General features: G+C 41.7%; 1 long non-coding RNA gene across 1 annotated transcript; it reads left to right on the top strand.

The window, feature by feature from the left end:
* The first annotated feature begins 2004 nt into the window (after nt 1-2004).
* LOC138104678 (uncharacterized) lies at nt 2005-8068 on the top strand. Its single transcript, XR_011148214.1, has 3 exons — nt 2005-2088; nt 2542-2667; nt 7947-8068. It is a non-coding gene; the product is annotated as an uncharacterized lncRNA (long non-coding RNA).
* Nucleotides 8069-19900: the final 11832 nt, after the last annotated feature.

The following is a 19900-nucleotide window of genomic DNA, read 5'->3' as shown; positions in this document are numbered from 1 at the left end:
TCACCACATGAGGAAAAAGATGTAAAGAAGAGAAGAATGCTCTGCTCAACTCTTTATCAAGGGTTTATGTTGAAGCCACCAAGATCTGATTCAGATCTCTTTTTAAAAAGTATACAGACCCTGGAGTATAATGGAAGCAATGCTTCTAAATTCTCATTTAGCAAAGGCTGGGTTTATTTATGTCTTTTTCCAAGGTGTTGTGCAAATATACACGTTTGCTGACAAATTTCATGGCTAGGTTTTGCTTAGTTCTTACTTATCAAGAACAAAAATACTTAAACATGCTTACAGACGAGGCTGCTGGTGACCCTCACTTTCCATTTTGTAATGTTTAACATGCAGTCTCAATGTTTTGAATTTTTGCTTAGCAGAATAAGAGCTGCACTATAACTCTTTTAAAAATAATCTTCATAGCTGAAATGTTAATTAAAGTTTGTGTTTGGGAGGTTGAGATTTAAATGCTTCCGAAATAGCTTTACATGGAGCAAAGTAAGAATTAGGACAATGTGAAATATGTCCTGGTGTTGAATCAAAATCAAAATATGGAGTGCTACCAAGCGTAGACTTGTGTGGGGTGTGTTGTGTAGGATCCAAGGAGTAAGATTGTTTCCTTGCAAGTCAGGAGATAATTGAATAGAACCCACTTTTACCCATACTAGCTATTTCCTATTAGGAAACACTGGATATTGTTTTTCATAGCTACACTTTATGAAGTGCATGTTATGATAATTGCCAAGTGCTGTGATACTTCTTCTTATTTGGTAAATCTTGTACGTGTGGATGAGATATTACTTTTCCATGGATATGTTTATATGAATTCCAGCCAGTGCCTCTACCTAGAAAACTATGTCAATGTAATGCAATGTTATGTAAGTTTTGTTTTGGTTCTTATATGCTGCACATTACAGGGCTGAGTGTCTTCCAGAAGTGCATTAACCAGTGGAATTGTCATGTGCTAGTACGGTTTTCTCTTTCCCATTCATTCTAAAGATGACCTTTGTGCTCTCTTTATTTTTGGCCTCTTTTAAAATAGTTATTATGTTATCTCTACATGGTTCTGTATGTATGTATGTGACTCACATTCAGAGGAGAAGATAGTGAGCTTTTTGCTGGGGATAATTCCAGTGGAAACTCATCCAGAAATCTGAGACTGGCCTGAGAAAGCCCTGTTTTCTGCAGAGCTTTTCTTTGGAGATGCATAATCATGCTGCATCTGCACAAGGAAGCTACTGTCTGTTTTTCCTCATCCTGTCTCTCTTTGTAGGCAGCCTTTCAAATAAGTGTCTGGAGTCCCAAACTTCTGAATCCCTTGGGAATAGGGATGCACTGGAAGTAACCCTGCAGATTAAAACCAGGTCTTAGACCTGCACCCATCCAGTGTGTGGTTCCCACAGCAGCTGAATCTTGCACACACCTGCACTGCTGACTCTGCAACATACAGTGGTGAGTGGGATAGCAGGACCCAGGTTAGAGTGCTCCCAGGAGGACCCTACATTGGAAGCAGCATTTCTGGTGGATTTCCTTCCTTTCCTTTCTTTCATTCTTTTTCAGGTTGAAGTCTAACACTGGGTCTTCAAATTCAGGTGCTAAAGCTGAAGCAGTGGCTGATATGTATCACACAAGTGATTATTAAGAGTAGCTCAAGCCCTTTTGGCCAAGCATTACTGCTGTGTAGATTTTTATCTTTGGGATTTTTTCCCAGCTGGATGTCGCTTTTGAACTGGAATAATCTGTGTTCCTCTTAGGAGTTGAGCTGTCTAGAAAACATGTTGATCAAATTCCAACATAGTTTTTCCAGAGGTGTTTATTTTGCCTTTTGCTAGCTGCTTCCTGATGCTGTTTATCCAAAACCCCACCTGCTGTCAAGGGCAGTGCTGGCCATGTGAAACATCTTCACATCTATGAAGCAGCTGTACCTATTAGGCTTAATTTCTGCAATGAGTTATCAAGTGTATGTAATTTAAAACCCACTCTTCTTCTCAGCCTTTCTATCACCACCAGTCATGTCATTTCATCTGCAAGCAATGATGGAATTAGGTTGCCAAGAGCCTGCAAGGTTTGCTTTCTCTACGCCAAATTTAGCATAATGTATGTATGGCTTGTACGAGAAGAAGGATAGTTTTTCTGTTTCCCTGCCATATCATATAACCCTGGAATCCTTCCTCTTAATGAATAGCAACATTAACTATTAATTTTTGTTTATTTGGAGAAGAAGGGGGGAAAACAAAGGGAAATGAAGACTAAGCTTGTGGGGGATGCAATAGAATGATACAATTCTCTAAAAAATATTTCAGAATTCCAAGACAGTCTGAACTTGGAACTAACAAGCAAGAAAACTCACATGATTTACATATGCTGTGGATGTCCAGAAATCTGTATCAAAGGGAAACTGAGAATATAGTTTTCCATTATAGTACTCTGAGCCATATTTGCATCAAGCAGAGAGAGAAGAAAAGAGAAACTGAATTGTTTGAAACTACAAGTTGAGATCATAACTATTCCTGGAATAATTTTTTTTGGTGTTTTTTTTTTTTTTTTCAGGAGGTCCTCAAGTACTGTGGACAAACAGCAGTGTGTCAATAATGGATTTGAACATAAGCTGCCAGCGAGCTGGGTGAATTGTTCAACGGTCACATTCACTGAATGTTCTGAAGCATCACTGGAAAGGTTTTAATTTTCTGCTAGTGCAGTCCAATTTTATTTTCAATTTTTGTTAGACATTAGAAAAATTTTAGCTGCTAAACTGTATCCACAACTGGAAGGATCTGTGAGGACTAATGTAACTATTTGTTCCAAACAGCCTACATAGCTCTCTGTTTCTCCTTTTGGCCAGTATCCATGAACACATTTAAGCTTTAGAAAGCCTTGAAGCAGTCATTACAGTTGTATTTGACTAATGGATTGCATGGACTGCTCACCATCCGTGATATGTGTTCAGTACAGGCAGCCCAGTCACTGTAAGGTTAACAGTTTGGCCTTTCAAAGGATCCTGATACTGGCTTGAAAATCACAATACTGTGGAATTTAGGGGACAGATTTTTTTAAGTTGCATTTTTAACATCACATTGTTACTGTTTTCTGATCAAATACATGCATCTTTATCAACAAATTTTTCTACTTCCATCCATGTCTTCACATTCCTTTATCTCCTGTCAGTCAGGTTTGTGAAACTGCTTTTTGCAGCATTCTGTTAGAACAGGGTGTTGGGACTTGTGAAATTTCTGAACAACTCATAATTGAGAAGTTAAGTATTGAATTCAGTGAGTCTGTTTCAAGAAGGTTTTCATATTATTTCAACAGCTCTAAAACTTGTTTACCTGGCTCTCCTGCAAAAAACACTTTTTTTTTTTGTTCTGGGGTTACCACTAGATAACACATCTGGTGTCAAAGTCTGTGACACTTATGTAGGTCTGTGAAAATTTCTGAACCTCGCTTAAATAAGACTTAACAAAAATATACATTGCATACTTGGCACCAGAGACATGCCACAGTTAGATGACAGAGCCAACCTATGAAAAGGGGCTCATGATGCATTCCCAAAGGACACATCTTGTTAAAATAAAATGCAAGGAAAACAAGAGCGTATCAAGAATAGTCTCTGTATTTCAAAGGAAGCAAGGTATGCCAAGAAAAACATTGTAATCTTGCTTCGGGCTTGAAAGAAAATTTAGAAGCATTTTAAAAGCTTTCTACTTCAGTTTGGTGCCAGTGTGGGTTTTCAGACTTACTGGGCCTTTTTAAAAAAAATCTAGATGCAATATAGAAAATATGGAATTAAGAAAAAGCATTCCTAATTGGAACCCATTTATTATCTAGCATGAAAAGACATAAAAAAATAGGATGTCTTGGAAGAGAAAGAAAAATATCCTAGAGAAGAGATTAAAACCATGGAACATCTACATTGGGTGCATTTATATTCAAAACCAAATAATCAAACTAGTATTTGTTGAAAAACTAAAAAGGAAATTAGTCTTCCTTGCAATAATGATGATAAGCTGGTGATGAAAACTTTTGTTTTAGTTACCTGAGTTCAGGAATAACAGTCTTAGCTGCAGTTCTGTCTTTACCTGCTGTTCTCTCTGTAACAGAGAACACTACACACCAGCTTCTGCTGGATACACACTGTATGTTCTGCTGAATATTTTTCCTTGGAGCAAGTATTAGCAGGATAGGAATGGCCCAGAGTTGGAAAAATACCAAATAAAAAGAAATGTTTTTTTTCAAGCCACATTTTTATGAATAATAAGTGAAATGTGTGACTGATACGGGAATGGACACGAAGAGTGAAAGGGACAGGAATGCTATACAGGTTTATGTGACATCTGGCAGGAGGTGACATCCAGAAAATATAGCTGGTTTGGGCAGGATTGAACAACAAGAGAGCCAAACTGAGTAGCGCTCAGTAGGGAATATAAGGGGTTGTATTTCTGGTCAGCCCTGTGTTTGCCATCTGTCCTTGCACTAAAGAGCATAGAAACCCTTAAACTTCATGTTTACCTGCTTAGGCCATTACCTGAGCATCTGTTTTGTTTTGCTGGATTTTGGTATTCCCACCAATGAGCAGGAGTACAGAACTATAGAAAGTGAGTTTGTATAAGTTAAAAGAGTAACCTAACCCAGCTGTAAAGCAGGAGGGGAAGGAGGGACATTGTACTGTTACTGCTTCTGTGCAATGTGCTGTCCACTGGTGAGGTCCTCTTGACCTCTCCAGTTTTCTTCTCTTTCCCCTTTGCCTGCATTTATTTGGTGGCAGAACATTTTATTTCTCTAACTGTGTGTATAGTTGAAGCTACAAACCTGAACACTGTTCTATTAATTTGGTTCCATGTATTTCTGAAGATTAGAGGAATGTGCGTTTGGGTTTTAGGTGGTGATGTTTGTGATGGTCTGGGAGTCATGGGTTAGAGCTGTGTGCTCAGCCCCAGTGGAGCAGGCAGCTTAGGGCACTCCAAACCAGCCAGCTTCAACACAATAAGACTACCTTATCCTATCTCCATCGGGGTTTTTCAGTGTGCCAGGTAAAACAACCAAACCAAACCTTTGGAAGGAGGCAGACGATGGAATTTCAGTAAGAAGACCTATAACCAAATGAAAAGTTTCTGAAAAATAATGATTTAAACACGTCTGGAAATTATCTAGCTATTAAAAAAAATTAAAAATAGACCTCAGATTTTGTCTTCTTTTCTCTAGAAAGTGTCTGAAGCTTCTTAAGCTGCCTGATGGGAGGCAGTGGCAACCTAAGAGCCTGTAGGCTACTATGTCAGGGGAAAATGTAACTACCTTTTACAGATTTATTTCATTCTGCTTTTCATATTACTAGACTGTTTATTGCACTGGGTGTGTTTAAATTACATTGATCTTCAGAAAACAAAAAACCCCAAACAAAACCAGCTTAATTAATTTCCAAACCTTTTATTTGAGAAATAATGTATGAATAATATAAAGACTGTCAGATTAATGCAGTATCAGATAGGGAAGAAAAGACATTTTTGCTAGCATTAGATATTCAGGGCAAATATTCATGGTGTCTGAGCCAGCCCAGCTGTTGAATCCTGTGGCCTCAACCATCACATCAGCCAACCGGGCTGCCTAAACTTTCTCTGTGGATAGCAGAGAATAAGACCCTGGACAAGGCAACTGAAAACCCCTGAGTTAAGAGAGTCGTGATCAGCCAGTGAAGGAACTTCTCTCTCTCTGCAGGATATGGTGAGAATTGCTTGCTTGTGAACTGCGTAAAATTGGGTGATGCCAGTTATCTGTTTAAAAATTTATATAGAAATGATAATAGATTACCTTAAGTCTTCTATGAACTGTCATGAAGACACTTACTTTCTGTTGCTTTAATTTTCCAGGAGTATATTTTTATTTCTTTCAGTTTCCTAAATTGTTCTCACCTAGTTTTCATGTCCCATTCCTTGCACCATTATGTTAAGATCATCAGAACAACACTTCATGATTTGGCCTTATCATAGATGCATCAAAACTGATGTACAGTGGGAAATATTGCTTACTAAATTTAAACATCAAGGTGAACGGTTATTTACATGCAAGACAGCTTTATTGTTATGATCATTTATTTATTGCACTTCTAGTGTACTGGGAGCTTTGCAGCACATATTGCTAGGTGTGCTCTCTGCCCTTTGAATACTGCTATTTCGGAATTCACCCGATAATAAAAGGCTGGTTGATCTACTCTTGAAGCTTGACAGATGATATTCTTATTTACCTTTTGAAAGTGAGAAAACAAAATGTAGTCACCATTCTTTCTGAGCACCTGGAAAAATGTATATAGCAGGTGTAAGCAATTGCAATTTCCTTTCTCTGTTAATCACACCATGTAGAAATATATAGAGGTTTTATGATCAATTGCCTTCTTCATGCAGTGTAATTCACCACCACAGGGATAAATACTGTAGGGAAGGTAAAAGTATACATTCTTCTTCAAGGTGGTGCATTTATCTGCTTGATAAACCTGGTTCACAACTTCCAACAGCTATAGGCATGCATTAATTATGTAATTTGTGTCAGTCCATAGGGGTCTGGCAGCAGAGGAATTAGGACACCTGGCCACAGAGCCAGAGTTGTGAGTACGGGCTGTGCTCCAAATGTGTGCTGACAGTGGTTCCCAAGGGATCCTGCTTTAAATGAAGGCTTAGTCATGCAGGCTGGCAAGTGGAAGGTGGGCAGGGGTGGTGCCAACAGCCTCTTGCTGGTCCTTGCTGTTTTCTGCATGTTTCTGGGTGTGCTTTTAACTGCATTTACCCAGGTCTCATCCAGGACTCAGGGGAATGATGGATGTGTTGTAGTTATATATCAGTGCCCTCTTATGGATGGACTCAGTGGTAATCAGGAAAATATCCCCGAGTCCCCCAGCAAGGTGCACAGTGTGCTTCAGATTGAGAAAGCCTCCATGCATCAAAGCCTTAGCTTTCCCAGGGGTAAGATGTAAGAGCAGTATGTGCTGTTACTCTGCTAACGCAGTGCTTATAATTTGCTGGAACATTATTCTAACGCTAACAACAATTCTTAGTGTGGCTCTGGATGTTCGGTTGGGCCTCACTGGATGCAAGGGCCTCTAGTCAACCAATAATGTCTTTACTAAGTTGTACTACACAGATCCAATGCACAGGCTGTCCTTGAAGCATGTTACGAAAGCAAAATAGATTAGGAAAATTATATTGTTTGCAAGCAAACTGAGTAACAGTATCAAATCTGGTGGGGTAGCGCTGTGCAGTCAATTGAAACCAAGACTTAATAACTTCTGTGGTAAGGGAAAGAAGGTATTCTTCTCAGCTGGCAGTAAACTTCCTGCCTGTATTTTTGGTCTGCTACTATTTCAGTCTTCTTTGAGAAAGAATTATATCAAGTTACAGCTCTATTATCTGTTTGCGAGCTCTTTGTCAATCTCTTGGAGCTCTGGTGCCTGTGCTGGATCAAGCTTTGATCACCACTCCCAGCAATGAACAGCTGCTCCTTTTCTCTCTACCTGTGCACCTGAGGCATCCATCAGTCAAGGGCAGTTATGAGCTGTAGCTCCCAGTCTAGTGAATTCGTGATGCTAAAGAGGGAGGATCCTGCTTCTCTCCCATGCTCTGTTCTTCCCTCTTCAGGCTGCATAGTTTCAGCTGTCCTCTTCACTGTCTCTAGAACTCATCTAACTGTACAGTGACCTGATTCAGCTCGGCAGTTGTAAATAATAAAATAATTCCTGAACAAAAGTAAAGCATAGTATTTTTTGCTGCTTAGTAAGTTGGATTGGCTTTATTGTACAGATAGAGCACCAGAAGTTACACAAGAGAGGTGCTGAGGCTGTGTGTTTGGGAAAGGGGAAACAGACAAGGAAGGGGGAGAAAGAAAGTGGTGGAGCAGGACCATTGCATCTTAAAGCAACCAGCTGTTAAATCCTCCCCATTACACATCTGGCTATACTCATAGCATCTCAACAGCTCTCTCTCCAGGCTTCCTTCTGCCCTGCCCGTGAAGTACTGGTGTTCTGCTATTGCCATTTTACAGGAGAAGGCACAATCAGTGGGTCTCTTGACATGGCAAGAAATTCAAGTCAGGTGGCTGAGTAGAGGTGAGTATCTGAATCACTGGTCATTCCTCCTTACCAGAAGGGGCAACTAGTCTTTCATCCTCCCTCTTAATTCCTGCTCTTATATGGTAACTCTAGTTCTGCTTATGAGCACACAGGGGTGTTTTAATACTGCACTGCAAAGATAGAGTTTTGGTATCTTTGTCCTGTCCTTTTATCCATGAACTATTACAAATAATCTGCTACCTAGGGGGCAGAATGAAGGTTGCCTTCATTTGTTGCTGCCCTGCTGTAATCTCACTAGTTAGCTGCCAGAATTTTCTAATTTCTAAGATAAATATGATAGCACTTGGATTTCAAATTGCAAAACCCTGTGGAGCATATTCATATCCAGGAGTGCTCCTAATTGGAGTTTTTATTAAATTTTTCTTTGTATTCATAACTAGTAACACGAAAAGATATTCTGGTTTGAAAGCTTCAAGCTAATATGCACCAAAGATTATCTTGCTTCTGCATAATAATCATGTGGCACTTAAAAGTCACTCTGCAGACTGTACATGACACTCAAGGACATGTTTAAAAGCAGTGTAATCAGCTTTCAGTCTGGTCTTTGTGTGCATTTAGAGTAGTCAGACAGAAATACTCTACTCACTGGTCTTGCAGAAGAGCTCACTTTAGCTACCCACTTGTAAAATCTTTTAGTAACATGGTACAAAGGCAGAAAACAGTCCATATAACATCTTTAAAATGAAGTAACACATCAGAGTGGAATGCTTCTGAATGATGACATACTAACTGTGTTTCAGATTAGTACCAAATAATTTTTAATTGTCTACATTTTGATCAGTAACCTCTTCCACTTGTGGAGTTCATGCAGACAGACATCACTTTCCTTGTTCGTATTCTGGGAGTACTTTTGCAGTATGGAATACTTGGTATCCACAATACACGCTGTGCTATTTAGCTGTGATTAGTTACTTAAGTCATTTGTTATTATTTCCATTACCTAATTGGGGGAGAATAATTTATAATTAGAAGGGTGAGTTTGGCTTTCTGCATAAGGCAGTAATTTGTGGGATGGGATTTAGCAGGAAGTGAAGTTAGGACATTTTCCCTTTCCTTAATTATACAGGTCTTGTCCTTAGAATCAATCCTATAAAGTTAAGTTATTCTTAATACTTTAGGAAGGGAATATCTTGATTTTGAATTCTGTATTCTATTTCAAAAAGGAATGCAGCTCTGTGCTTGATATGAATTGTGAGAACTATTGTCAGTACAGTTTGGTTTATGTCAGGGTGCATAAACCATGTGCATTGTTTCTGTTGTGTACTTGGTTATCTTTGATCTTTGGGCTGTGGCTCTTCAAGTCACCTGTCAGTTTGAACCTGTAATCAGTGATAGAGCAGTAGGCAGAGGCTAAAGGTTTGGTACAGGATTCTAGTTAAAGCCTCTCTTTGCTCTTAAGGTGGCTTTTTGGTACTACCTTCTGTTCTGTGGTACATGTGGGGAAATGAATTAGGATTTTTGACAGTTACAAGCCAGAAGCTTATTGCTATTTCCACTTTTGGTTGGACTGGAAGTCTTTATAAGGATACATTTAATGTTAAAGTCAGGGTAATAATGGGAGTCAGGACTGATTGGAGACTTCAGCTTCTGCTGAATCTATATAGGAATATTATACTCTGGGTAGGAGTATTATCTTTAACTCTGGACAAATTAATGTCACGATGTAGTTTTAAATATTATTTCAAGCTTCAATATTGGATTGATTTTAGTAAGTTTTCCTTTGGCATCTGAAGTTTTAGTTCAATCTGTATTTGGCTTTCAAATTGCATTTTGAGCTCTGCCCACCAGAAATGAGAGACTGAGATTGAAATAAAAAGTGACAGGACAGTGCATTGAGCCTCTCACTGGTGGGTGATGAGCAAGAGTGTTTGGGTATTGCTTGGAGGGCAGTTTTGACCTCCAATGAGCTCATACAGAAATGGTAAGTTAGAGGTTGCAGTGAATTATCTTCAGGGAGTGCTTTCTACTCTTCATGGATTACACAGAAGGACTAGTGTGATCTGGCTTCTGACTCAGATGTCTGCGTTAAATACCTACTGCTAGTTGTAATGAATCAGGTCTTTTTATTTTTTTGTATGTTGGCAGTAGCACTAATGAGGATCAATTGCCTGAATTTTCAGCAATCTAGTCCTTCTTTGGAATTTCCTCAGATTGTTTTGGTCAGTGATTGTTCTTCTTGTCAGTTATTTTGAATAACATTTTGAATCCTTTTGGTGAATATGGAAATACTGTGAAGATAAGAAAGCTGGCATGAAGGTAGGTTAGTTCATTCAGCTTTGCTCAGGCTTGATCTAATTCTGAAGCAAATGTCTTTCCGCAAAATGTTGGGTGGAGACATCCCAGATTCTGTAGCTCAGCCAGTCTGGCAATTTCTGTTGGAAAATTTTATTTCTTTTATACTTCTGTTCAGGTCAACTTTCTGCTTGTTTCTTCTTTCTGACATATGTACTGACTCACCTGGTTCCTATACATTGGATAGAATTTTCCCAACAAGTTCAGTGGGTGTGAAAATATTCAATAAGCAATACTTTATCACCCTGCCCCACCCCCAAAAAGGAAACTGTAGTGGTAAAGGGGCTTGAACAGGAATTGAATCTTGCTTCTCTGAGGGTTGGTATTAACACAGAATTCTTTAATCTGCAGCTCTGGCTCAGGCAGGCATTTTCATCGCTCTTGCCTTCCTTTGCCTTCCTCCTCTTGGCTGCTTGTCCTTGTCTGGCTCTTCCTCCACCATGATTGTGAGTATGGCTACAGAATATGTTGGACTGGGGAACTGTTCTGGATATAAAAAGCTATTATGATATTGGCGGTACAGATTATATTTCAGCTGAATCACTTCCTTAGGAGACTACACAAATGTTTGTGCTGGGAGGACACTGTGAGAACCAGGATCGGAGGTGGAGTAGGAATGGCTTCAGCTGGCAAAAGCATCATTGCTGCCAAAGCCTCAGTCCCAGGAAAGTGCTGTGAAAGCAAAGGCAAATCTGATCAAGTGACCTGATATGATGTTGGCAGTGGATCTACTTGGAGCAGGGTATTGGACTAGGTGAGCTCCAGAGGTCCTTTCCAGCCTCAATTATTTTGTGGTTCTATGATTCAAACTTAAATCCTGTTTCAGGCATTCTTTGACTCTGTCAGGCATTTGAACACACTTCATTCAGCACAAATACAAAGCCAAGATCAAAACTGTTCAAAAGAGATAGAGGCCCTCTGGACATCTGGTATGCCCAGCATAGTAAAAGCCAGATCACATTCACCCAATTTTTATTTATTAGGAAGAACACTATTGGAACTTTTCTTTATTCTTTCCTGCTTTATTGTAACTAAGAATTGCAAACACAGCATTATTTGGCTGTTGTATTTCGGTTTGTTACAATTTTTTAATTGTAAATGATGTGAAAGCTGAAAGGGTGATGTCTAGGTACAAACAGCAGATAATCCTGTACCTGCACCACTGTCAAAGTTCCTGTGATACCTGTGCCTGTTCTTCCATAGCCAATGACAAAGCAGGCAGTGCCTTCTGTGGTACGGGACTATCCTTGAAAGCTCTAGTGTTTTCTCTCAGGATCAGGGCCACAGTGATGTGGCAGTATGTAGAGGGATTCCTTGTGGAATATAGGATACCCCAGGAGAGCTTGGGCATCCCAGGGCTGTTGCAGAAGTACCCCTGATGGGGCCTCAGGCTGAAGATAGGCTTGTGAGGCACCTGCTAGCCAGCAGCCTTGAACAGCCTTGGGAAAAGGTATACACTGGTCAGCTCCCCCGCTGCTTAGAGGCTTTCTCATGGGAAAGGGGCCTGAACTTTGGAAAAAGTAAAACTTGGTGTAACCGAACAATAAAAGGGGAGCACGATGCTCAAATTGTATCGGTGTTCGTATTGTGACTCTGGTTGGTTTCTCCTGCTCCCGGGACCTGCCCCTGCTACAGTAGTAGGCTGCACAGTGATGTTGAACATATACCTGTTTCCTTCCTCCTTGCCATGATGCTGTTGCTGAGAGCCCTGTTCCTTTCCAGGTGCCTGGCCTCATGCACAAAATGCAGAGCGAGCGAAAGAGAAGGCAACCCCACTCTAGCTGCAGTAATGCAGATATCAAAGAAAGTGCTGAAGTCCACAGTTCCCATCCATCTGGTGTGTCCCCCCAGTATTCCACCTCTGTCATCCCCTACTGGTTTCCAGTGAGGTGATATTCAAAAAGACCAAAACATACTGCACAAAGAGATCTAAGGCCAAAGAGGAGCACTTTGTCCAGGGCTCAAAGTGATGTACTGTGCTTTTTCAGCAGCCTGCATAATATCAGTTAAAAAAACCCCATAAAATTCTTTTTGGTATGCATGAAAATATAAGCAGGAGACCTAATATGAAAGTGTTTCTAGGTTTGAGAACCAACTTCAACTATGCAAATTAACCTGGAATAAATCAGTTCCAAGCTGATGTAAATGTGTCCAAGTGGGTATTTGTAAGAAATGGTATAAGCAAATACAGCTCCACTTGTTTGATATCTAGAATGGGATTAATTGACGGATTCAATGCTGAGGAACAAGTACTATGCTACACAGGAGTCGTGCCATTTTAAGGCAGATATATACATTAATTCGTGTGAGTTTTGTTTCAAAATTGCTTCTCCACTGAGTAAAATGACTTTCTAGATGACTAGCTCAGTTTTGTATATTTATATTAGAGGCATAAAAAGTTTTAGTGAGATGAGTCTCATCCCTGGTTTCCTAGAGGTCTCATTGTGCTCAGATTTAACACAGGGATCTGAGAGCCTCCTCTTATTACTAACATGATCATATTAGCTCTCTCTGGATCTGATCCATACCGAAGAGAGGGACCTGTGGTGAGGTGGGACAGAAGCATACCAACATGTAGAGCTATGGCAACAGCCAGGCCAAGGGGGACATCAGCCATGCAGGGGCTTCATGAAGGGTGTCACAACCTAGGGAGCATATAGGCAGGGTGACATGTAAGGGCATGCCAATAACTGATGTTGCCCAGACACAGGGCCTGCAGGTCCCTTGTGGCAGCTAGGAGGAGAGTGAAAGGCAGGATGAAGCACCACAGTAGGATGGTCTGGGAGAGGGAGGAGAGGGAGGCTCCCAAATTTTCTTGTGACAGCTCTGCCTGCACTTCTTTAATACCAGCAAACATCACATATGGCACAGGGAGAGGCATGCAAGTTGCATTCCTTATGATCTGAGAGCAAATTATTAGCTGCAGCATGTGAGGGATTTTTTCAGAAACTACTTCAGAAAAGTTTAGTGGAGGGTCAAGAGCTCAGGGATCTAGTCTCAAGGGGAATTCTCTGGTGGCAAGCCTAATCGCAGCTGTGATCTCAAGCCAGATGGTCCTTTTCTTCATGCCACCACAGCTGCTCCTATCACCATGGGACAGTCTGCACGAGGACACTGATGCCAGTGAAATAGAACATGCTCTGTATTATTTTGCTGTGTGGTTTGCTGCCTTATGTGGCTCTGCTGCCAGATGTCCATGGTGGGAGAAGACCATATGTACTGACCAGCCCGTCTCCTCTGAGTGGGGTGAGCCAGGCTGTAGTCACAGCACCTCCACTTGTCAGTGATGTCACTGCTGAGACAAATCAATCCTGAAGGAGAACTCGCACTTTTAAAGGAAGGTGGGGAGCCATTGCACATTATATGTTGGCATGATATATAGTGGTTATTTGAACTAGAGAGGGCAAAATACCTCTGGCCTGTTGCCCAGGCTTTATCAGTTTATTTGGGTATGGCTGACAGCTTGCTGTCCCCAGCTCCCTGGGCCTCACCCAGGATGTGCAAAAGGTGCCTCTGAGTCAGCTGCTGCATCACCTCAATTTACATCATGGTTATGGTCTGGGGTATAATAGGGCTGATTCATGTTGATTCATCGTCAGCTCAAATGTCTATACGGTCTGTGCTAGACAGAAATCTGGGACATTATTTTTCTCCTTTCATCTTATCTGAGGTGTTCCTACTGTTCACCACTTTTTGCCCTTAGCCAAACTTGACTATGGGGAGAGTCACTGTTCTGCAGTGAATTGCTAGAAATTCTTCCTTCTTCCACCCCCCACCATTTCAAGGGACTTTCTTCAGTCTTCAGTTGCAGAAGCACAATGCCAGATGGGTCCTCTCTGTGCTGCCAACCTGTGCATGTCTGCAGGGGGCTGCCCCTTCAGTTCTTGATGGCCCATTGAGGCAAATATTTGGCAATTTTCTTTCCTTTGCCTTTCTTTTCCCCTCACTCAACTGGGTCCTAATCTGTTTTTGTCCCTTTTAACCTCATGCAGAACTGAAGGACATTGTGACCCAACAACATTAAAAGTATTGCAAAATGTTCTTGTATTTTTTGCACAGCAGCTGTGGACAAAGCTCACAAAATACTGTGTTATTATGAACTGCAGGGAAAAATACTGCCTATTGTACACAGGCTGCTTCCTTGCTACTGTGAATGCTCCTTTCTGACCCACTGGTGTTCTCTACAGGGCACAGACACCCTAAGCAGTTCTGCACCTCACACCACCACTTTCCTTCTTCACCCTATGCTCAGCCTTTCATTCCCATTCGTGCTTCATCCTGCTGGCTCTGTCCTTGGAGCTGTGTGCCAGGAAGTGGATTGAACCCTATCACTGAAATGATCAAAGCTGAAGGGAACTCCATTTCTGAGGGCTATTGATACTCCTGATGGCTGCAGCAGTGTAGTTGGCAGCACAGCCCCATCATCCAGTTATCAGGCAGCGCCTGGCAGAGAAAGCGGCTCTGGCTGGACAGGAATCTCTCTGGTGGCTTTGCCTTGCAGAAGACTAGGTTTTGTGGAACTGCTCCTGCCTGACAGGGGCCTGTCAAAGGGGCTTCAGTGTAATAAGACTGGGAGATCCCACTCTGCTACGTGAGGATCTGCTATGTGAGGCCTTGAAGAGGTGGCGAGACAGGGTGAGAAGAATGGGAAGAAAGGTGGTAAGGAGGGTATGAAAACTCAGTGCATCCAGACAAGACTGGGGATGCTGTCAGAATGGAGACAGAGTTAGAGGAGGCTTTACTGGGGAGGGAGAAAGCTGAGCATCAGATCAAGTAGAGGGGTGTTGAAGGGGAATGTCATCTTTTACTAGACAGGTAGAGATAGAAAAAGCTCTGACACACTTCCAAGCACACTGACTTTTCAGTGACGTGGAGACAAGTTTATGTGCCTGAAAATCTGTGTGGTTCCTGCCCCTTTGATTTCATAAAAAACAAGACCTGTCCTTACAAATACTGCCCTGGTCATGTTCTCAGGCCATCACAGCTCCAAAAGCCGCACGAATACAGCCACAAGTAGAGACAGAATGATGTGTGGGGAACTGGAAGCGGTGGAAAAATTCAAAGGCAATTCTTCTTGCCAGCTTTCCCAAGGATGTGTTAAAAACAGGCCTCTAACTTCCTTAAGCAGTGTCTGCCCAGCAGAGAATTTTACATTCTCTAGGCTCCCTAGAGTTCAAAAACATTTAACGTCTAAAAACGCTCACCTCTCTGTTCTATAGCTGAGTCCCTTTGGGGTTTTATCAAAATTAACAGAGCTACCCAAATAGTAGATATGATGAGGTCAGTCCTTTTCTGTTATCTGCTGCACCTTTTTCCCTGATCTTTACTTCCCCAAGCTAAATATATCCACCGTATGTGCCAGAGCTCTGGCCTTAGGCTTGCCATGTCACAGACAGTGTGGAGGAAGCCCCCTGGCCTATGGTAACATACAGCCTTTGTGTTTCTGGGTCAGCAAAGGGTAAGCAATGGTATACAATTTCAGGGAGGATCACTGGTTTGCAATCTCTCTAGGAAATTGTAATGTTCACTTAGACACTATTCTTAGTCTGAATATGTTAAGCCCACTGGTGAAAAGACAGCCACAATTTAAGTTAATTGTACAGTTACTGGAAACAATAAGAGTTCTCTTTGTAGTCAGTCCTCTCACTCATGGCATCAGCTAATTTTGTATCCCCCCTATCTCACACCACAAACCAGTGGGGAGAAAACAGTAACTCTTGACTTTTTTTGTTAAGTGGAGGAGGCAACTTTTTTGCCTTCTGTGCAGCTTTATTCATCAGCAAGCTTGCATTTAACTGCAATTTTCAAATGTCTCACAAGATTGTCACACGTATCCTGAGAAATATCAGCAGTGGAACTGTCACTTTATTGTGAAGAAAGAAAACAAGACAAAAAGAAGTGAAATTGAGGGAATTGGTGTCAGGACTTTCTGTCTCTAGTTTTAGGCTTAGTTTGTTAGAAACTGTTAAATGGGGAGGGGAGCTGTTTTCAAAAAGCTTTTTGATAAAATTCAATCCAATGGTAATGCTTCCATACTTTTCTCTCCCATTTACACCACAGGGCTGTGGAATAGGTAACGAGGCAGCATTTGGTCTCAACAGTCCTTAAATCCAGAGAAAGCGAGAGAAAGAGAAATAGGCTGTTTGCCTCTGAAGTGTTAACAGTTGACTCTAAAAGATCCTTGAGCTTGTCATTGATAGGAGAATGCTCTTCTTCAAGTCTAAGAACACTGTTTTGGACTTTATGGACTTGGGCTCCAATGCTGACAAGAGTTAGATATTGCTGTGCAAAGAACTTTTCCTTGGGCATTCAGAAGGAATTTTCAATAGCTTTGCATGTTTAGTCCCCAAAGCAGGAATTTCTATGTCCTTTCTGTGGACAAATGCTGGTGAAAGCAAATGCCAAACCATGGCACCACATTAAGGCCAGAAAAACTGCTTAAAAACCCAGATTGTTCTCCTTCCCTTTTCTCAGTCAGTCATCCCAATTCTTATGGAAACCTTCTTACAATTGTAGCATAAGCATTTGTATGACTTTGTGGGGAATTATATTGCAAAAATTGCATATTTTTTTCCCAGGGGCTGTTTTTCATCTGGATCAGTTCCTTGCTCTGGTTAACCATGCAGCCACACAAACATTTATGATGGCACAGTACAACAGATGATCTGGGCAAAATTGTGGGAGTGCGAGAAAGTGGGGACTGCTTTGTTGGTAATTGTGTTCACTTAAAAGAATACTAAACTGTAGCTTAAAGAAGAAAGGAATAGCAGTGGGATGACACATCTGAGAAGGGAGTTGAGGCATGTGCATTATTCTCCAGAAATGAAAACACAGCTTCAAATATCAAATGGTGCCATTAGGGGTGAATATCAGCTGACACGGCCATTTCCAAATGTTGCAGTCTGCAGGCAGGGAGATTTTTCAGCATTTCCATCTGTCTGTAACTTCACTTTGAGGGAGCTGGGAAGCAGAAGATGCAGATGGTGGATCCAAACAGCTGCCAAAGCAGTGATCTGCATGTGGATGACCCTGTGCCTCCATGTGATCCACAAGATCTGAAGTGAGATGCTATGTGATACTGTTTTGCATAAATATGCTGATGTCTCTGTGTGTTTGTGTGTGTGCACAGATGGGTTCTTGCATGGTGTTCTTCTCTTGAAGGTGCTTGTTATGGGTTTCTTTTGAACTGGTTTGTCACTAGAAGAGCACTGCATACAGATTTATTTACTGTTATTTTCTTAAGAAGCTGTGTTAGTTGCAGTAGTCTTTTGGGCCCTGCATGCTGAAATGGCACAACAGCCTGTCCAAGTCCTCACAGAATGATGACGTGGCTCCTTGTTTCATGTTGCTGGTGTCCATCCTGACTTCTGTCACTTGGTACTTGGGCTTGTGTGCCCTTGGGAAAGGGCCCTCTCTGTACCTGCCCACACTCACTAAAACTGACTTGGCTGGGCCTTTGCTGGCCTCTGACATTTGCTTAAATATGTCTGAGTTTTATGCCAAAATATCCTAGTTGCAGTGCATTCAGGTTGAGAGGAGAGAAATTGAATAAATATTGTTTCCTGCTTCCTGAGAATCGACTGTATTTTATAAAACCCTTCAGAGACAATTTCCAGTCCAGAAGGGAGCTCACAACATGCTTCACCCTTATTAAGCTAAAGCAGTTGCCAAGTCTATTCAGAGCCTTACAGCTACATGTGTGCTGAAATGCCTTTCTGGACAGAGGTCCAAAATGCTGGGCTATGTCAATGCTGCAGTTTCAACTCCCAGTTTGTATTTGTTCTTTCTCTACAGGACCCAAGGCATAACTTAGACACATCTAAGCTAATTTTGAACATGTTAACTCAGTTGCCTACAGCGGGCTAGTTAAGGGAGCAAGGAGTTCATAAAAAATGTCCTGTCAAAAAAATCAAGGTAGATTAGGCAGCACTGAGCTCCATGGTGCTGCAGGCTCATGGCTGTCCCTGGTCCAAAGGACAAAAGTTTGGTTCTTTTCAGATGGTACAGTATTTTGGGGGCTGTCATACCTTTACATTGTGATGGAATATGCTTCTTGAATATTACTGAGATAAGTATTGCCTGTTTACACCTGCCTTTTAAGAGATTCTCTAGCCCACTGTTGCATCTAGTCTCATAGCTGTACACAAGGTAAGAGAAGGGGTTTCTGTTCTGTAGTCAGTGTTGTGGGAGGATGGACTATGTTCAAGTACTTTGATTCCAGACTAGATGCCAAGTCTGATTTAGCCTGGCACGTCTTGTGTTAGTGTTTCCAGGGACACATGAGCCAGTTCCTTTCAGAAATGTTTTTTAATGAATGAAGTTCTGAATATCCAAGTGACACTTCATTACTCACTGCTACTTTATCTCAGTAGATGTTGTTTCAGTCAGTATCTCCCCAGCTTTTAAGTGAATAATGTCATTATACCTTCACTTCTTCAGAGGCTCTCAGGATCAAAGATGTCAACTACACTGTGATCTTCATTAAAAGGGAAAGACAACAGGGTGAGGGCTGGCTCACGCAGTGAAAAAATCTTTTAAAAATCTTTGTCTCCTCAGACCATAATAACAGAACAATGACTCTCACAGGGTAATGGATGTAGGGTAAGAAGCAGAGCAGTGCTGAAATCAGACAATTTGGTAGTTTTCGTCTTCTGTGGAAGGGGAAGGTTCTTTCCAGATCATTACAAATGCTTTGTTGCCCCTCCATTTAACTGCATTTTAGGAAACCTGATGGGAAGAATGACCTTGGGAATAGGTTTACAGTTCCAGCTGCTGCAAATCTAAGGGCAGGATTGTTGGCTTATAACACTATGAGTGAAAAAGAAGCAAAAATGTCTTAATAAATTCCAGGACCAGAAATATGGACAACTTTTTAAGCACTAATTTTGCATGTCTGCATAACTATATCAGGGCCCTGAGGGCACCCCCATTTCTGACTACCCTCGCCCAGGCCTCTGGGGCTCCCCCCACCATGCCTACAACCCAGGATCCCATGTCAGCCCCCTGGAGCTGTCAGTCCCTGCCCCAGTGATGCTTCAGCAGAGCCACTCTCCTGCTGCCCACAGCCCTGCTCAGCTGCCAGTGGCCCAGGCTGGCCCCACCACAGGCCTATGTCTCCATCCCCACAGAGTTACCCAGTGACTGGGGCTGGGACTTTCTTAGGTTCCCCAGTGCCTCCCCAGCAGCCCTGTTTTGCCGTCTCTCATGGGAAGACCCCAGCCCTTGCAGGGCCCTGACAGTCAGGTTGCTTTTGCTGGAATGCAGCCAGCACCTTTCTGAGGGCTTTTTTCCTGCTGCATTCTCAGATATGTGAATACGTCTGAGCTGACTAAAACTATTCCTATCTATTATTCAATAATCTCTCCATCTTTCACCTTGCTGCTGGGTTGCTTTGTAAAACTTTAACAATAAGCTCATTTGATTGAAGTGGAGATAAGGAGTCAGCTCATACATGCAGATTTTTTCTGGGGAACGATTTGTGAAACCCATGTGTATTTGGTCTGTCTG

The sequence above is a fragment of the Aphelocoma coerulescens genome, chromosome 1A, assembly GCF_041296385.1.
Source record: "Aphelocoma coerulescens isolate FSJ_1873_10779 chromosome 1A, UR_Acoe_1.0, whole genome shotgun sequence".
NCBI classification, from domain to species: Eukaryota; Metazoa; Chordata; class Aves; order Passeriformes; family Corvidae; genus Aphelocoma; species Aphelocoma coerulescens.
Note: the sequence above shows the minus strand (reverse complement) of the source record. Positions and strands in the feature narration are given on the sequence as shown.